Raw genomic sequence first — 15,549 nt, forward strand, 5'->3', positions numbered from 1 at the left:
GACTCAAATTTCTCCTTCACTATCCTGTCTCTGTCATGAAATTATCCTTCCAATGTTGGAACTATTGTTCATAGAGAGATCGTGCAGTTCATGTCAACCCCCGACCCCAGCTGCAACTCCCTATTGTGTATTTCATACTCCTGTCTTCTCAGAACACTCTTTTTTCTTTCTTTTATTTGATTAAGAACATCTGCAGAGGTGGTTCAGCTACAAAAGTTAATAATTACTCTTTCTTTGTCACAGTAATTAAAAATTTCAAGGAACAATTGTCACTCATTACTGCTTATGAAGTTGCCCATGGAGGATAGTGCTTTATAAAGCCAAGGAATCATGACCTTAAAAAATGCCATTGTTGGGAGAAATAAAAATCTCTCTTCAAAAGGAGAGTGCTGTGTGAAATCACAGGGTGGCTCTGAAGTCGGGTCAAGAGGCTCAAAGGAATGGGGACCAGAAGAAAACTGTGCTAGGCCTACTGTGCATTTTCACTTCTTCACCATTTCCATTAGCATCTGACATGCTCCACGATGCCATTTACAGTTCAAAGAGAAGCTCATTAACATATCTTCCAAGAGAGCATTTGTTAGGACAAAAGTTGTTTTTCTCAGACTGGTGTCCTTCCCACTCCTATAAGAAAGAATCTTTGTTCAAAAAGCAAACCTCAAGAGAACAATCTCCCTACAGTAATTTTCCACAGGCTTATGTCTCAGACAATAAGAAGTAGCAAACCAAAATGGTTCTATCAACAATGCCCCCTGAAGCTGGATGGCAGGAGCAGTGGTGTGTGTGTGGCATGATTTGTATTCTTGGTGCATGCTGTGTATAGAAGGCAGAAAGGAAGAAAAAGAGTGAATTCCATCACTATCTACTCTTTTCCAACACGCACTATTTGTTCCAAACTCCATTGTTGTTATCTTCTTGCAGTGATGGCCTATCGTCTCTCTTTGAAACTGAGATTGAAGAACATGGCTCCCACATAGACTATAAACCCCTGGGGAGGCACCCTTTTTTACTTCAGTCATTTTTTCACCTCGCAATCCATGTAGCCAAGTGAACGGTACAAAAAATGGTCTCAATTGTGTTGCTTTACCATCCAACAGACTCTGAATGAACCAATTATAGCCGTCTGACTCAGGGGACCCCAAAGAAAGGCCATTTAGAGAAAATTTGGAAGAATTGGAAGAAATAGTCTTACGCTCCTCTGTGGGCCCTCTGTGGTCTGTCCACTCTCCCTTCCATGTTTCTAAATTACATTGTTATTGCCCTAACAGGTTTCAGTAAGGCCACTCTCTTCTTCATATTTTGAACTCACAATTTTCAGTGACCCTATTAATTCAGTGCTTGTTATGTGTTTATTAGGAAATATCCTCAGGGATTAAGTCTCCCTCAGGGATTCAGGATGGTGCCCCAAATGACCCTTGAACCATTGTATTTAATTTTGGATTTTGCGAGCTGAGGTACTGCTAAACTGTTCCTGCTTGTAAGTGTATAAAAACAATGTTTCTCCTCCCAATCTTCACTGATCCTTGAGGAAGATGTTCAGTGTTTTTACAGTGCCTTTAAGTCCTCATTGACATAGGGCATCATACTTTCCAAAGGGGAAAAAACCCCCTCCAGCAAGAAATTCATGACTTTTTGACAGAGTCCAGTCTTATTACATTGCTACACAGTAATATATGTAGGTAGGTAGGTAGGTAGGTAGGTAGATAGATAGTCAGTTTTTTTTTCTTTTTTGTTTGGTACATGCTACCATGACTGTGATAGATACTGATAAGGCTAAATTAAGATACTTAAAAATGTTTTTCCTTCAAATACACAATATTAACATATAGTTCTAACTTTCCATTTTAAAGCTATATGCATTTATATGTAATTATGAAAATCTTCTCAAGGGAAGGAAGTTAAAGGATAGGAACCAATAGTTTTTAAATATTTCTATGCTAAACTTTCACGTGGTTTCAAATGTGTAAGCTCAGGTCACTCAGAACACTTCTTATGAAATAGCTATGATTATACTAATTTTGAAATAAAACAGCCTTCCTTTTTTCTAATTAAGCAAATCAAACAGTACAACCAAAGAATAACACAAATGAAAATAAAAAGAAAGAAAGAAAGAAAAAAAAAGAAGACAATACTAGAACACAGAAATGTCAACTGCATATTACCTCAGTCTCATTGTAGACATATGCTCAAAAAGTACAGTAATAGTCAGGTGTCTACTAAGATTATTTTAATAGCAGGTAAGAGAATGATGATTTTCTGAAAATAGCCAACAGATGTCCTACCCTTTATAGTGATCTTGTTATATAATGTCTGCTGCTATAATCTCTTTAAAACCTATTTCTTAAACTCGATTCTACCCCAGCATCTGTTATGGTAAATGCTGCAGTGTTGCTTCCTGAGTTTCACTGATGTTTTTAATGTCAATTACAGGTCAAAATTTAAGTCAGTCAAAATAAAGTCTTCGTTCGCATTTTCAGCAGGAAAATGATGTTTCATTTGCATCTGTGATGTGCCTAATAATTTTGTAGCCAACCATTCTTCATCAAGACAGGAAGTGCCCAAACTACAAAGCTATGTGAGTGAAATTGGAATGTTGGCACAGTTTATGGTAACTACTTAATTGTGAAGGCACACTCCTAAAATAACATTGCCAAAGACTACACTAAACTTTCCACCTGAAGTATGGACTTGTTCCATGGACTTGACTGAATGATTTATTAATTAAAAACAAACTAGTTCTCTATGATAGAGGGGAAAAGGGGGAAAGCCAAATTTTAATTCTGTGAACAGATGTAAAAAATATTTTAAAGGATTCACTGATGATATATTCATTGAAAAACTTCATTAGGGATTCTACTTTTCTATTTAATTTAATTTCTGAGTTGTGAAACATGTGCAGACATTCTGGAAAATATTTGAAGTGTATTTAACTCCTAAGTTAAATGTTCAGGAAGGTAGATTTGGAGGAGCTGTACATTTTTCCACTATGTCACTTTGAAAAAAGCTCTGGTATATATTGAATCATTCTCTTTTGTGTTTTGCTTTATTTTTGACAGTCCCATTTCTACCATGTTAGGTTACGGTGTGTCTTAGTCATGTGGTAGCCTGTGTGCCTTCTATCTCATTCAGTAACTCTGACCTTTAGCCAGGCTTGCTCTCTAACCTGTGGGTGTGAAATGGTTAACATGACCCTTCTAGACAGCATGAGCTATGGTCTTGTTATGGCACACGTGATACTGCTCAGTAGTGGAAAGACCATTATTTCTCTTTGGTGCCCAATCAGGAAATTACTTTGTTCTCCAAAAAGGACTAAAACCACACTCTCCTTGTCACCCACAGGGAAAAATGCAGTACAAAGAAAGGACAGGGTGCTCAGATTAGAAAAAAAATTGCTGCTGCATTCATTTTTCAGAATATACTGGAGGGGCAAACTAATGCAGATATCAATCGAAAATGATTGATTAAAGCAAACTAACAAAAGTCCAGTGAGGGACAAAACCAATGAGAGAATCTAGATTATTTCCCAACACTTATCATAAAGTAGCCTAGAATGCTGAGACCTCTAAATGGGATCCTCCCAGTGTGTAGATTATGGATGATGGCCTGGGAAATTCTAATGTTTTCTTAACTGCATTTTAAGTTTTAAAAGTTGTATTTAATTAGACATTTATGCTTTCTTTGTATAAAAAAACCTTGCTTTTCTAAATGTTTGTATGAAATTGGGGATTCTGAGATATAATTTCTAGTCTTGGACTACAAATTTATCTATATTATAGGACAGGTCTCAGTTTCAAACAGGCCACATGAGGTGCTCTCTTCTTTTGCCTGTGGTAGTGTGATTAGGGATACAGAACAGGCTTATAGTCAGACAGCCCAGGTTTTGTGCGAGGACTTGACTGCTCACTTGTTCACATCCAGTGAACCATTTAACTCCTCTAAACTCAGTATTTTCATGAGTAAATAAAGCTAATAATAGACAAACACTATAGTCTAGAGTCTTTAAAGGTATAATTCATATAAAATAGATGCCACTTGGTAGCTATTGAAAATATGGTAGCTGTCACTCATAACTGGGCATGATTTGGCCTGCATACAAAGTCATTGTTGAACTTAGAGTGTTCAATGTGCACTGAAGTTGGAAACTAAAATAAAACTGTGTGAATTCTGAACATTTACCTAATATACTCCCATTCACAATGGCCTCTTTCCTCTAGACTTCAGTGGGGGTTATTGACACAAAGAAGTAAGCCCAATAGACAGAAGTACCCTGCCTTATATACCCTTCACACTTCCAAAAGACAGAATGCTCAAACTTTAGTAAACAAAACTTCCAAGGTGAATAATGAGCATTTTTAATGAATAGTCTCCACTCCCGGGCATTCATCATGTGATTTTCTCATATCAGTCATTGGTTTCAGTGCCCACCCTAAACCAGTATGACCTCATCTTGACTAATTATATCTGCAAAGACCTTACAAAATAGAATGTTACCTTCTGGAAGGTTAGGTAGGCATGGACTTGAGAGAGGGAACACTATTTAATTCAGCATATCCCCCAAGCCTTGACTTTGAGAACAGTTGTTTCACCCGCTGCTTAGAGTACAGTGTAAGTGAGTGCCATGGAGTGTGGTACCACTTATTAATGTTGTAAGTAACTATCAGAATACTATTAAAATAATCTCCTAATAATAAAATCTAGGATTGGCATATATCCTAGTTTGTTCTTTTCTTTCTTTCTTTCCTTTTTTAATGTGGTACTGGGGTTTGAATTCGGGGCCTTATGCTTAGAGCATTTTATCATTTGAGCCATATCCTTCTCCCTTTTTGCTTTACTTATTTTTCAGATAGGGTCTTTTGCTTTTTGCCCAGGATAACCTCATGATCCTTCAATCTATGCCTCCCTAAGCTATCTATCTATAGCTGAGATTATAGATGTAGACCATCATGTCCAGCTTCTTTGCTGAGATGGGGGTCTCACTAATGTTTTGTCCAGGCTAGCCTCAACTGTGACACTCCATCTCCTGAGTAGATGGGATTCCATTCATGAGCCACAACAATCATCTTCTTCCCCCCATGCTTTTGTGATACCAGTGGTTGAACTCAGGGCCACATGTTCTACCAATTGAGCCATGCCTCTCCTGCCCACCAGTTCTTTTGCTTTTAGTTTGTTTTGAGTTAAGGTCTTGTGCTAACTTTGCTCACTCTGACCTCCAAAAACCCTCATGTCTCCTCCTGAGTAGCTGACATCACAGGCATACACCACTACGCCCAGCCTCCTGGTTCTTTGATATGATACTCTTGTACTTCATTGTACTTTTTGTATCAAATATGGAGCTGGAACTCAATACATATTGAAGTGGATGCATGTATTCATTTTGTAAACAATGTTAGGGGTTGTGGAGGCCATAGAATGTACATAGGAGAAATATTCCTGTTTTCAGGGAGATTTTCCTAGGCAGAGAAGACAAGCATTTGTACAAAAGTAGTACAAATCAGGTGAACAGAGCATGGTAGGAACTTGCTTATAAATGCTGTTGTGATCACTTACTAGCTACATAATTTTTGGAAAATTTATTTTAGAGTTCAATTTTCATGTATATAAAATGAGACTTATATGTTTACTTACCTCACTAGACCTGCCTAGAGTATTAAACAAATGTTGAGCATACAGAAAGTGCTCAATGAATGGTAACAATTACAGGGACTTAGGGGAATAGGGTATGTCTGATAGGTAGATGATGACATTTTATCTGTTTATTGTTTCCAACTAGATTATAAGTTTCCTGGCTGCAGAGACCTCATCACTATAGAATCCTAGAATCTCTCAGAACTCTTGGAAGATCTGTTCTTCTTCATAGACGATTTGTATAATGTCACCAAGTGCAGTCCTGGTTTATTGATTACTTGAGTGGTTCCATCAATTCTTTTGTCCTAGGTTTCTATTTCTATTAAAAAATTTCTCCTTAACCAATGTGAATTTTTGCTACCCAAATATCTGCAGCCAGATGGCAAAGGGTAGAAGACTGACTGTTGGAGAGAACGCCTAAGTGAAAAGGATTGTGAGGGGTGGAGTTGACATTATGGATGTAAGGTAAGAGGCAGTATGGGTAAATCCTAAAATAGAGTGCTTTATATTCCTGACTTCAACATCATGAAACCATAACCATTTCTGATGTCCAATTTATATAGATTAAAGAATGATTTCCCACAAAAATCTAGGGGTTTCAGAGAGCAGTACAAATTGCAGATGCTAATTACATGTCTCTAATTTTCCTGGAGTGGCTGGACTTTCCTCTCAATTTCAGCTTTCTCTGATCATGCACATAATGCTTTGTTATTTTCACTCTGTTGTAATTATTATGATATTTATTTTTAAAATGGGTCCATGGTAGAAATTCTATGCATATGCCAAAGAAAATTCTATTATGACTTTTACATTTGTACTTCTGAGATGATCCTAAATATCCATCTGGAGCCTTGAAGTTAATGGATTTTCAACTAGTTAATTTGGTTTGCAACACAAAAATATCTTCTGTATAAATTCACTAAGTACCAGTTATTGTGAACAGGACTATTTATTTAGCAGAAGTCACTTTATTATGCTGTTTCATAAGCAAAAGCACTGAAGAGAAAATATCACATAGAATTAACATAACTGTACCAACACATGAGCACAAACTGGCATAAACTGTCCACATGAAAAAATGTCCCTCTGCTCACAGTGTGCACATTTACAAAGACCACAAATCACCTTTACCTAAATAACAAAGTAAAACCAACTTCCTGAAATTAGTGCTCTTTGAACTTGTTTTAACCTGGTCAGTTGGTAAGAATTAGGAAATGGTGATGATGAATGCATAATGACTATGGCAGTTAGCGTCGGCATAAAACTCTGTTTCGTTGTCCAAGGAGTTTCATGTCTATTACCTCATTTAAGTTAAACTGTAGTGTCTGGACTAATGATGAACCAGTTCTGTTTTAAAAAGGTGAGTTCCTACAGGGAGGTTAAAAGGTGAGCTCAGTGCCCCCAGGGGTTGAGGAAAAGGGTTGAGATGAAAACCTAACCTCTGTTGCCTGTCTCTTTTCCTCTTAAGTATTTCTGCCTCAAACTGTAGTTCACCCCTAGTCAAATTATTTTGGGCTATGGATCTTTATATCTAAGAATAAATCACCTATCTTATCAACTAAGATTTGATGTTGACTTCTAAAGAGATGAAGAAAAGGAGGTACAGTATTACAAGTGTCACACACCATGGGGTATGCAGTCTGTCTGAGTCATTTATAATTCAGATCTACCTATCATCCATCTATCTATCCATCATCATCATCTGTTATCTATCTGTTTATCCATTCATTTATACATCAGCACCCAATTACTTATCCGTCTGTTTTATCCAAGCATCAGAAATGAGTAACAGTGGAATTTTAAATTGATATTATTTGCTATGTTCAAAATAGAATGACAACCATCATGATGCTTTCTGTTTTTTTTTTTTCATTCATTAATGTGATAAGTAAGGGAAATTGAGAAAAATCTTAACAGTAGCCAACTTCTTTGGTGCCTTGCAGAAGCAAAAAAATAAAACCAAAAAAACAGTAAAAAACAAGAAACAAAAATAAAACCCGCAAAAATCTCCACCTCTCCAATCCAAGGCCAAAACAAAATGCCTAAAATCATTTAAGTTAAAAAAAAAAAAGTCCCTGAGCTTTTGACTTATTGGTTCTGGATCCTGGTTGTTAACAAATCATAGAAACTATTTTCTTATCTTTGAGATAACTGGATTGAAAAAATAAATTTCTAAGGGCCCACTTATTCTTACATTATTGGTGCTGCTCTTCCAATGCCTCCATCAATTTATATCCTAGGTACCCAAAATTAAAGTCAGGCTCCTGTTGATCCATCCCTACTGAATCAAGAAGTTATAAAGCCCATGCCAATAGTGGTCCTTAATACTTAGAGGTAGGATACTTAGTGCTGGATAGTGCTGCCATGACCTTGACCATAATCTTGCTTCAGATTCTCCATCTTACTGACCCTTCTCTTGGACCCCTAGAGTTCATTATCCTCTCAACTTCTTTCAAGTAGCTCATGGAACCTACCCAATTCCTGTTAATCTCTCATGTCTGGTCTTGAGTTTTTATTTTCTTCTCCTTGAATTCAGTCCAAGTCTTTTGATTACATGGGAGGAAATGAGATTAGAATTGAATCCTCTTGTTTAATTTTTGCCATTTCTATTTTCTAGATCTGGACATCCTGCTAAACACATTGCAAATTATCTTTCACTTAACAAACAAAGTTTTAGCAAAACCCAATCAACCACCACTGCCCAGGCTTCCCATCATCATTCTAAGCCTTCTGCCTCATACTAGACCACCTCAACATCATGATTAGATACTGTACCCAAAAAGATGACAGAGTATGCTCATATTTCCTTGTCCAAAAGCCTTGATCTTCCTCTGCCTTGATGTTTCTTGAGTTCTCAGAGGTACTACCCTTTGCTCAGTTTATGATCTTTCTCACACTTCAGTGTGGGCTATTCCACAATCAAGGCCAACATGTAAAATGCAGAGAAAATCATTCTGTCTACCACCAGAATGATATGAGGATAGATGTTTGAGAAACTTAAAAGTAAAATACAAGTAAGAGGTTTCATGATGCTATGAAACTATTTGTTTTAAAGACTACAATTTTAGCAGGCTTCACAAACTTGTTTGTTGTAAAAAACATTTCCTTTGTAAGAACAAGAACAAGAAAAAACTGCTCAGATTTAGTAGTATGTGTGGACTCATTATAATTCAACCAATATGGCTAGTATTTGATGTGTTCTAAAGTATTTCATGGCTTTCTCTGGACGAGTGTATTGTTTAAACTATTTTTATACTCTATTTTTTAGTACAATTAGCTGATGTGTTTATATTTAATACAAATTCAGAAGTTTATGCAGTCAACAGCTATTTGTTCAATCTAAAATACTTTACAATCTAAAATATTAAGATACAGCAATTGCTTTGGGGCCAGTAATATTTGGTCTTTTAAGTGTAACTCTAGAAGTCAATATAGATGAGTGTGGTGTGTCAAAATGAAATAGACCATTCTTGTGTGTGGAGAGGGTGGGGGAACTGATAACGTTATTTTTCTGAGTTAAAAGGAGGATCCTTGTCGGTTCTTCCCACTGCTTAAGAGAGCAAGAGAAACTGAGAATTGTTAAGGAGTCATCCACATAGTTCTCCCAGCATGTTACAAGAATTATGTCATTGATTTCTGACTAGCTCAACATGACATGGAAAATGGAGATAAGGTGAGAAATAATAAAGTATTTCTCTTTGTTTTTTGTCCATGTGTAAAGTAGTTCTTCTCACTGTAGCTGGGTAGAGGATGTAACAGTTGCTTCCCAAATGTGCATGGGCTGATAAGAAATTCTGTAGTTACTTGAGTTTTCCCATGGCCAAAATGTTAGAATTTCTTATGCAGACTAACTTCACAATGGTCCCATAAAAAATTTTAGTAATGAAGCTGGAAGAATAATAAAATAATTATAATTAATATACATTTATCAGTTTCTATTTTCCAGGCATTATTTTAAGTAATTTAATTTTAAATTAGCTTATTAATTTTTACTACAATTATAGAAACTATCAGGTTATCATTATTCCATAATTGACAGAACTGAGAAAATTTAAGTAAGTGGCCTGAAGTTACACAGATTATGAGTGGTTATTTGTTATGCAGATTTTTCTGCATAACAATTATTTATAAAATTTTAATGGAGTACAATAGCAAGGAATTACTCTTATAGGAATTATATATAAACATACAAACTATATACATTCATATATATACATGTGTTGCAAATATACAAAGCAATTTCCCTAATTATCTGCAATTTCCATTACACTTCTTATAGATGTATGCTGAGTTGGGGCTTGGCAAATCTTCACTGGGAATAGAGGGAGCCTGACATGTAGTCTGTGGTAGCTGTAGAAGTCTTCTTTTTACCGTAGATTGTCTGGAACAATTCTTCTCCATGTTTCTTATCCTATCCAGAGTAACAAGTTACCTGGAGAATATTCTCATGGCAGCCTCAAGATCAGACAATAACCATACACAGATTTTATAAGGACTAGCATTGGAGCTAACACAAAATCACTTCCATTGGCCAAATAAGTCACATACCCAAGGCAAAAGTCGAGGAATTGTGACATATTCATTTCTCACAATGAGACCATGGCAAGGGTGCTGATGTAGAGAGGTGATTGCGAATTGGGGCCAATGATTCAATATACCATGCTGATAAAAGAGATGAGTAAGCTGACTCCATGTGTTACCACATAGATGGTCTAAGGAGACCCGAATCCAGAAGATTTCAGGTACTTCTGTGACTCGAGAAAAGAATTCAGTCAGGACATGAAAATGTAATGAAAGTGATAGCAAAGTCTATTGAAGGTGGGGGGAAGGCACTGCGAGAGAAAGAGCAGTGGGCCCCAGCCAAGTGGGATTGAAACATCAATCTTTGTTTTAAAGGGACTTTATAAATGAAAGGGAAAATGGTGGGAAAAACCTGGTGGTCTTTGCAGAATAGGCTATGGTGATTGCCAGGTTTGATTGACAACATAGGACATTGCACATGCACTCATGCTAACTCTCATGTATTTTAATTGTATGTATGAGGTGTGATCAATAGTCATGTTTTAAGCAGAGAGCTTTTACTTGAGAGGTAATTAAGGGCAGAATTACTCCAAGGCTTCCTGTTTTGGCAAAATTTACAACTAGAAAGGACTTACAATTGAAGAGAACTCTACAACTGCTAAGATTTTACAATTGAAAAGAAGTTTACAACTGCAAAAGATAGCTTTGAGCTGAGATAAGGATGATAGAATGAAATGCACTGAGAAAAGTCTGATGGTGCCAGAGTCCAGACTTTTCCTGTCACTAGCCTGTCTCATGTGGACCTTTCTCTTAAATGCAAAGCTATACTTCCTCTGAAGAGATGCTTCCATTTCTTCTCTTCATGGAGAGAAATATTCTAAGGAGAGGGATGAAAGTTAAAAACCTATGCCTCCTCTAACATTTGAAATTAAAGCTGAAATAGAAGTTTTATATGTAAAGGAGTCAAATATTATGCATGAACATATCAAGGAAAATGTTAGGCAAAAGACAGTACATAACTGTATCTATTTTTATATCTATAGCTGTATCCATTACTACATTCATATGAATGTGCAGGTTTAAACATACTCAAGGTACATAATCATACATATGTATGCATTGGGTATCCAAAGTAGTTCTCCACAGAGACTTTCCCTTGTACTTCTTATGGTAACCATTGGCTCCTAGGAAAATATTCTGAATTTCAAAATGCTTTATCAGACAAAACCAGACAGAAGTTGACAATTGTATTTGTCCATTTTACTGATGTATTTATTTAAAAGATTGAATCTGTGTTAAATCAGAAAGTTTTTGAATGCAAAATGATGTTTATCACTTTTATTTTCATATGCTGCTTTTGTACGTATGATATCCAAGAGCTCATCAAAAACTATCTGGGCCCTACTGGATTTTTATTTCATAGTTAGTGTTGTGGTTACATTGGGCCATCTCTTCTCATCAAACCAAAATTTCCATGGAAATAGCTAAGTGGATACAATACAATTGCTATACAAAAAGGACATGAGATAAACCCTTAAAGACATCTTTCCAATATAAGTCACAATGTTAAGTTGCAGTGATCTGAAAACAGAATTTAAGGATGTGTGCAATCCAGAAAAAGCTAATTGATGTTTAATTTTTGCATCACAGCTGGGAAGGATGTAATTAAAGTCTCCACATGATGCAAACATTAAACATTTTACATAGAAAGATAAGAAATGGGAAAATGAGTATTAGGATAAAAGCAACTTCCTTCTCTTCCTTGAAAACATGAAATGATTTCTCCTAAAGACCATTAGCAGCTTCTGTGTTTGTTGCTTACTTTGTTTCTTATTAGAAGGAAGGTCCAAGCATTACTAAATTAAAAGTAAAGAGTAGAATGCATTGCAGCCTTGCAGGAAAAAAATGAGTTTAATATTCTAGGTCAAAAATTAACAAACCATGACAAGAAAATTAACCTGGGTAGATCCTCCAGAGTACGGAATGAAATATTGTATGTGACTTAATCTCAAATTTTTCGGCCCTACACATTCATGAGGTTTGGTTGAGGTGATTGCTCCTACTTAGTGCTATAAAACTTCAACAGCCACCAATCCAAAAGGTTCAGCGACTGATGATTCTTGAATATCTGATCATTTTCAATTTGTACCAAATGTCCAGAGAGGTTGGTTAGAAACCAGTCACCAAGTGGTAGACTGTTACATAAAAGTTATACAAGAGACAAATTATAAAAAGGCTAAACAGAAATCTAGGACCAATAACCAAGGGATTATCTACTTCCTTTGTTTATAATTGGATTTAGAGCAGGGGTTTTTTAAACAACAGTAACCTATGATGCCTGTGGTCAGGAGCAGCTGAGAGGCAAAAACATATATATAATAAATTGTTTGTTAATAGCTTGGAGAAGACCAAGTTACTAGAAACTCAAGGAAGGGGTAGAAATGAAATGTTGGGTCTTTGTGGTCTGAGAAGGAATAGATAGAGAAGACAGAAAGTTGAACAAAACAAATGTGCAGGGCTAATGATCAAAGGACAGGCATGCACCAAGGCAGGATACATTGTGCACTCTTTAGAGACCTCCAGGAACTCCCGTGGGGATGAGAGGCTCATGTTAGAGGTAGATAAGAGTCTGCAGAATTGTAGGCAGTTGGATAAGGAGAAAGCAGAGGGACCAACACGTCTGACACAAATGAAATGGGTTCCATTAAACAAGATTTTCCTTTTTTTTTTTTTAATTTTTTTTTTTATTATTCATATGTGCATACAATGCTTGGATCATTTCTTCCTCCTGCCCCCACCCCCTCCCTTACCACCCACCCTGCTCCTCCCTTTCCCCCCCACCCCCTCGATTCCCAGTAGAAACTATTTTGCCCTTATCTCTAATTTTGTTGAAGAGAGAGTATAAGCAGTAATAGGAAGGAACGAGGGTTTTTGCTAGTTGAGATAAGGATAGCTATACAGGGAGTTGACTCACATTAATTTCCTGTGCATGTGTGTTACCTTCTAGGTTAATTCTTCTTGATCTAACCTTTTTTCTAGTTCCTGGTCCCCTTCTCCTATTGGCCTCAGTTGCTTTTAAGGTATCTGCTTTAGTTTCTCTGTGTTGAGGAATAGAAGGAAAGTACCTCAACATTATAAAAGCTATATATGACAAACCTATAGCCAGCATTATACTTAATGGAGAAAAACTGAAACCATTCCCTCTAAAATCAGGAGCTAGACAAGGATGCCCACTATCTCCACTCCTATTCAACATAGTACTGGAATTCCTAGCCAGAGCAGTTAGGCAAGAAGAAGGAATAAAAGGAATACAAATAGGTAAAGTAACTGTCAAAATATCCCTATTTGCAGATGACATGATCCCATACCTTAAAGACCCCAAAAATCCTATTCAGAAGCTTCTAGACATCATCAATAGCTACAGCAAGGTAGCAGGATATAAAATCAACATAGAAAAAAAATTAGCATTTCTATATACTAATAATGAACGAACTGAAAAAGAATATATGAAAACAATTCCATTTACAATAGCCTCAAAAAAAAAAATACCTAGGTGTAAACCTAACAAAAGATGTGAATGACCTCTACAAGGAAAACTATAAACTTCTGAAGAAAGAGACTGAGGAACACTATAGAAAGTGGAGAGATCTCCCATGCTCATGGATTGGTAGAATCAACATAGTAAAAATGTCTATATTCCTAAAAGTAATCTACATGTTTAATGCAATTCCCATCAAAATTCCAATAACATTCATTAAAGAGATTGAAAAATCTGCCGTTAAATTTATATGGAAACACAAGAGGCCACGAATAGCCAAGGCAATACTCAGTTAAACAAGATTTTCTATGACTACATAAAATCTCTCTCTTTTAAAAGATCAGATTGCCTAGGCAAGCTCCACAAGAAAAATCATTATAAATATTTTATTTTTAAAAGACTTTTATGGTTAAATAGTTTTGGGAAACATTGGGTATTTAATCTTGCTTATGGGCATGTGAACTAAACAGAACTTTCTCAAAAGAAGAAATTCAAATGGCCAGAAAACACATGAAAAAATGCTCACCATCTCTAGTAATAAAGGAAATGCAAATTAAAACCACGCTAAGATTCCACCTCACCCCTGTTAGAATAGCCATCATCAGCAACACCACCAACAACAGGTGTTGGCAAGGATGCAGGGAAAAAGGAACCCTCTTACACTGTTGGTGGGAATGTAGACTAGTACAACCACTCTGGAAAAAAATTTGGAGGCTACTTAAAAAGCTGGACATCTATCTACCATTTGATCCAGCAATACCACTCTTGGGGATATACCCAAAAGACTGTTACTCCAGAGGCACCTGCACATCCATGTTTATTGCAGCACTATTCACAATAGCCAAGTTATGGAAACAGCCAAGATGTCCCACCACTGATGAATGGATTAAGAAAATGTGGTATCTATACACAATGGAATTTTATGCAGCCATGAAGAAGAATGAAATGTTATCATTCGCTGGTAAATGGATGGAATTGGAGAACATCATTCTGAGTGAGGTTAGCCTGGCTCAAAAAACCAAAAATCGTATGTTCTCCCTCATATGTGGACATTAGATCAAGGGCAAACACAACAAGGGGATTGGACTATGAGCACATGATAAAAGTGAGAGCACACAAGGGAGGGATGAGGATAGGTAAGACACCTAAAAAACTAGCTAGCATTTGTTGCCCTTAACGCAGAGAAACTAAAGCAGATACCTTTAAAGCAACTGAGGCCAATAGGAAAAGGGGAACAGGTACTAGAGAAAAGGTTAGATCAAAAAGAATTAACCTAGAATGTAACACCCATGCACAGGAAATCAATGTGAGTCAATGCCCTGTATAGCTATCTTTATCTCAACCAGCAAAAACCCTTGTTCCTTCCTATTATTGCTTATACTCTCTCTACAACAAAATTAGAAATAAGGGCAAAATAGTTTCTGCTGGGTATTGAGGGGGGGGAGAGGGAGGGGGCAGAGTGGGTGGTAAGGGAGGGGGTGGGGGCAGGGGGGAGAAATGAACCAAGCCTTGTATGCACATATGAATAATAAAAGAAAAATGAAAAAAAAAAGTTCCAAAGTTTTCTTTGGTACCATCTTTTAATGTCTACTCTTCTTATGGCAGAACCCAGTTCATCAAATCTTATTATCTTCATAACCTATACAGAGGAGCCTATACACAAAGCACATATGTGTGTTGGTTCGTACAGCCCATATTTTTGCAAAGAAAAAAAGATATCCTTATTGAACACAGACACAGCCTCCTTATTGCTGCTATGATTCAAGAATAAACATTGAGGGGCCCAGTGTTTGTGGTTTCCATTCAGCAAGGCAGCCCTTACAGGCTTAATCTCAATAGTACAAAACTGGACTTTCTACAAAGAA

At 36.6% G+C, this 15,549-nt stretch overlaps 1 protein-coding gene and 1 long non-coding RNA gene across 11 annotated transcripts in view; one reads left to right on the top strand and one right to left on the bottom strand.

Annotated features, from left to right (window-relative positions):
- Positions 1–15,549, bottom strand: part of Macrod2 (mono-ADP ribosylhydrolase 2) — a 2,131,419-nt gene that overhangs the window by 240,479 nt on the left and 1,875,391 nt on the right. The gene's annotated exons all lie outside the window — the stretch shown is intronic.
- The window catches only part of LOC141423356 (uncharacterized), an 87,915-nt gene continuing 79,831 nt past the window's right edge, over positions 7,466–15,549 (top strand). For both annotated transcript variants that reach the window (XR_012448163.1, XR_012448162.1), the window contains exon 1: positions 7,466–9,298. This is a non-coding gene — a long non-coding RNA (uncharacterized lncRNA). The remainder of the gene's footprint in view (positions 9,299–15,549) is intronic.

Source organism: Castor canadensis, chromosome 5, assembly GCF_047511655.1.
Source record: "Castor canadensis chromosome 5, mCasCan1.hap1v2, whole genome shotgun sequence".
Lineage (NCBI taxonomy): Eukaryota > Metazoa > Chordata > Mammalia > Rodentia > Castoridae > Castor > Castor canadensis.